Source organism: Procambarus clarkii, chromosome 24, assembly GCF_040958095.1.
Source record: "Procambarus clarkii isolate CNS0578487 chromosome 24, FALCON_Pclarkii_2.0, whole genome shotgun sequence".
Classification (NCBI taxonomy): Eukaryota; Metazoa; Arthropoda; class Malacostraca; order Decapoda; family Cambaridae; genus Procambarus; species Procambarus clarkii.
Genome location: NC_091173.1, coordinates 34,281,860 through 34,286,246, shown reverse-complemented (window position 1 = coordinate 34,286,246; position 4,387 = coordinate 34,281,860). Strand labels below are relative to the sequence as shown.

The following is a 4,387-nucleotide window of genomic DNA, read 5'->3' as shown; positions in this document are numbered from 1 at the left end:
TGGAGGTACTTGTGCAGTGGATGATGTGAACCCATCGGATGGTATTTGTTCAATTTGAGTGTTTTGAATAATTTGAATGGATTTTAATTTATTAAATTTGTAGAGTGGGAGGTTTAAATGAACCTATATTCGTTGAGTTTGTGTGTGGAGTGCATGTTTGAGACACTTGTTTAGTTTGAGTAAAGTGGATGGCTGGAAAATACTTTTTAACGGAAAATAACTATTCAATACATGGAGAGGAACTCACAGGCTGGCCGGCAATGTCTCTGGCTGCCTCCATAATCGAGCTCGCGCCACAAACATACTTCACGGGCATCGCTGCTGCAGGAGCTCCTGTGGACAATGTTCATTGTTATCTATACTACAAGATATTATTTGTCTCTGTACAAAGTTGTAGGCCAGATGCTTGTGGCAAGACTCTCCCAATTTTGTAGGGAAAATGATGTGGGGTGAGGGACGGACACAGGCCGGCTGGGGTAGACTTAAGTTCAATGGTTTACCAAATATTGCCTGTAACCCAATACACCCGAGCGATTTTCATGAAGTCTGAAATGTAATGGGATGAAACCGGGCCATAAAGTGTTGCAGTTACTCGCGCCATACACCCGTACACACCCGTACACCCGTACACCCGTACACACCCGTACACACCCGTACACCCGTACACACCCGTACACACCCGTACACCCGTACACCCGTACACACCCGTACACACCCGTACACACCCGTACACACCCGTACACACCCGTACACCCGTACACCCGTACACACCCGTACACACCCGTACACACCCGTACACACCGTACACACCCGTACACACCCGTACACATTCATCAGTTTTTTTAGTGTAAATGGAAATTAGGTGTTTGAGGTTGGCAGGAAGAGGAAGGGAGGGTAGGGAGATGGGAGTGAGAGGGGGAAGTAGGCAGGGATAGGGGGGGAAATGGGGAAGATGGGAGGGGGAAGGAGAAGAGGGGAAGGAGAGTGAAGATCCAAAAGAGTGGGGGACGTGGGAAGAGGGGGGTATGAACAGGGAGGGTAATAGGGGTAGTATGTGAGGGACACAGTATCCCGGGTATCACCGGGTACCTCCCAGTAGTAATGTTTATATATATATATATATATATATATATATATATATATATATATATATATATATATATATATATATATATATATATATATATATGTCGTACCTAGTAGCCAGAACGCACTTCTCAGCCTACTATGCACGGCCCAATTTGCCTAATAAGCCAAGTTTTCCTGAATTAATAAATTTTCTCTATTTTTTTTTCTTATGAAATGATAAAGCTACCCATTTCATTATGTATGAGGTCAATTTTTGTTATTGGAGTTAAAATTAACGTAGATATATGACCGAACCTAACCAACCCTACCTAACCTAACCTAACCTATCTTTATAGGTTAGGTTAGGTAGGTTAGGTAGTGGAAAAACAATTAATTCATAAAAACTTGGCTTATTAGGCAAATCGGGCCTTGCATAGTAAGCTGAGAAGTGCGTTCTGGCTACTAGGTACGACATATATATATATATATATATATATATATATATATATATATATATATATATATATATATATATATATATATATATATATATATATATATATATATATAAATAACCAACTCCAGCCTACGTGACCAGTTGAGTCAGTTTCACAAGCAACATCTGAGGGCCAGGGGTTAGTGTTAAGAGGTTCACAACAATGTTTCACAAGCAACATCTGAGGGCCAGGGGTTAGCGTTAAGAGGTTCACAACAATGTTTCACAAGCAACATCTGAGGGCCAGGGGTTAGTGTTAAGAGGTTCACAACAATGTTTCACAAGCAACATCTGAGGGCCAGGGGTTAGTGTTAAGAGGTTCACAACAATGTTTCACAAGCAACATCTGAGGGCCAGGGGTTAGTGTTAAGAGGTTCACAACAATGTTTCACAAGCAACATCTGAGGGCCAGGGGTTAGTGTTAAGAGGTTCACAACAATGTTTCACAAGCAACATCTGAGGGCCAGGGGTTAGTGTTAAGAGGTTCACAACAATGTTTCACAAGCAACATCTGAGGGCCAGGGGTTAGTGTTAAGAGGTTCACAACAATGTTTCACAAGCAACATCTGAGGGCCAGGGGTTAGTGTTAAGAGGTTCACAACAATGTTTCACAAGCAACATCTGAGGGCCAGGGGTTAGTGTTAAGAGGTTCACAACAATGTTTCACAAGCAACATCTGAGGGCCAGGGGTTAGTGTTAAGAGGTTCACAACAATGTTTCACAAGCAACATCTGAGGGTCAGGGGTTAGTGTTAAGAGGTTCACAACAATGATAACAGTGTGTCAGAACAATACTGGTATATGCTTCTCCAGCCTAGAGTCCACATCTTGGCCAACACAAAACAAAGTTAGAAAAGGTTCGCAGGTATGCCACCGGGCATACCATACCCGAGCTGAGAGGAATGAGCTTTGAGTAAATATTTCTGGAATTTAACCTCATGAGACAGGAAGACAGAATAGCTAGGGGAGACATGATTACTACTTACAGAAGTCTCAGAGGAAATGACAGGGTAGATAAAGATAAACTGTTTAACACCGGTGGTACGGGAACAAGGGGTCACAGGTGGAAGCTGAATACCCAAAAGAGCCACAGGGACGTTAGAAAACTTTTTCAGTGTCAGAGTAGTTATTAAATGGAATGCATTAGGCAATGATGTGGTGGAGGCTGACTCCATATATAGCTTAACGAGTAGATATGACAGAGCCCAGTAGGCTTAGAAATCTGTACATTAGTTGATTGACAATTGAGAGGCGGGACTAAAGAGCCAGAGCTCAACAGTCACAGCAAGCACAACTAGGTAAGTACATACACACAGTGTTGTCCTGGCAGAGACCGTCCCAGACTGGAGCGTTGACTGACGCTGCTGGAGTAGTGGAGGAGGTTATATAGCCTCCTATAGGGGCAGGGGGGAGGGGAGGGGTTATATAGCCTCCAATAGGGTCAGGGAGGGGGGAGGGGAGGGGGTTATATAGCTTCATATAGGGTCAGGGAGGGAAGGGAGGGGTTATATAGCCTCATATAGGGTCAGGGAGGGGAAAGGGGAGGGGTTATACAGCCTCCTATAGGATCAGGGGGGAGGGGAGGGGTTATATAGGCTCATATAGGGTCAGGGAGGGAGGGGAGGGGTTATATTTATTTATTTATTTATTTATTTATGCATATACAAGAATGTACATAAGGAATGTGAGGATACAAATATGGTAATTACAGTCTTGTAAAGCCACTAGCACGCGCAGCGTTTCGGGCAGGTCCTTAATCTAAGAAAATTTTAAGGAGGTAAATACTTGCAAAATTATAGACAAAAAATGATAACAGATTACATGAAATGAAAAAAAGATGAGAGAAAATTGTAGGTACAGTATATTAAAGCACATAGGTAGCTGAGATTGATTGCAATGACAGCTTGAATGGTAGTTGACAAAAATTGGTGGTCACAATACAGCATATGGCAAGCACATAAAAGAAGACAGCAATGAACACAATGATAAGGTTGTTTGAAATTACATAAAAATTAGGAGACTATATAGCCTCATATAGGGATCAGGGGGGGAGGGGAGGGGTTATATAGCCTCCTATAGGGTCAGGGAGGGAGAGGAGGGGTTATATAGCCTCATATATGGTAGGGGGAGGAGGGGAGGGGTTATATAGCCTCATATAAGGTAGGGGGGAAGGGGGGGGGTTATATAGCCTCATATAAGGTAGGGGGGGGGAAGGGAGGGGTTATATAGCCTCATATAGGGTAGGGGGGAAGGGGAGGGGTTATATAGCCTCATATAGGGTAGGGGGGAGGGGTTATATAGCCTCATATAGGGTCGGGGGGGGAGGGGAGGGGTTATATAGCCTCATATAGGGTCAGGGAGGGGAAAGGGGAGGGGTTATATAGCCCAATATAGGGTAGGGGGGAGGGGAGGGGTTATATAGCCTCATATAGGGTCAGGGCGGGGGAGGGAAGGGGGTTATATAGCCTCATATAGGGTAGGGGGGAGGGAAGGGGATATATAGCCTCATATAGGGTCGGGGGAAGGGGTTATATAGCTTCAAAACTCTTTTTACTCTCCTGACCTTAGTTCTTGAGCTACGTATTTCATTTTGGTACCAACGTGTTCGCAATAAAATTCTCTAGAAGAACATCAGTAAAAATGGTCACGAAAAGTATATGGATACCAACACCAAATAAATAACTACGTAGATGACTCGCCGTGAGCGCCCAACAGCAACAAAATGTTTTTACTCTTGGGATTGTTATCACTTCCACACTTGTTCTACAGCGTTAATTTTGGTATCAATGGACTCGCAATGAAATTCCCAACACGGTGATATGAA

The 4,387-nt window shown here is 43.5% G+C and overlaps 1 long non-coding RNA gene across 1 annotated transcript in view; it reads right to left on the bottom strand.

The window, feature by feature from the left end:
- The window catches only part of LOC138368121 (uncharacterized), a 16,099-nt gene extending 13,195 nt beyond the window's left edge, over positions 1-2,904 (bottom strand). The window contains exons 1-2 of the long non-coding RNA XR_011229490.1: positions 2,874-2,904; positions 248-333 (exon numbers count right to left, since the gene is read on the bottom strand). This is a non-coding gene — a long non-coding RNA (uncharacterized lncRNA). The remainder of the gene's footprint in view (positions 1-247; positions 334-2,873) is intronic.
- Positions 2,905-4,387: the final 1,483 nt, after the last annotated feature.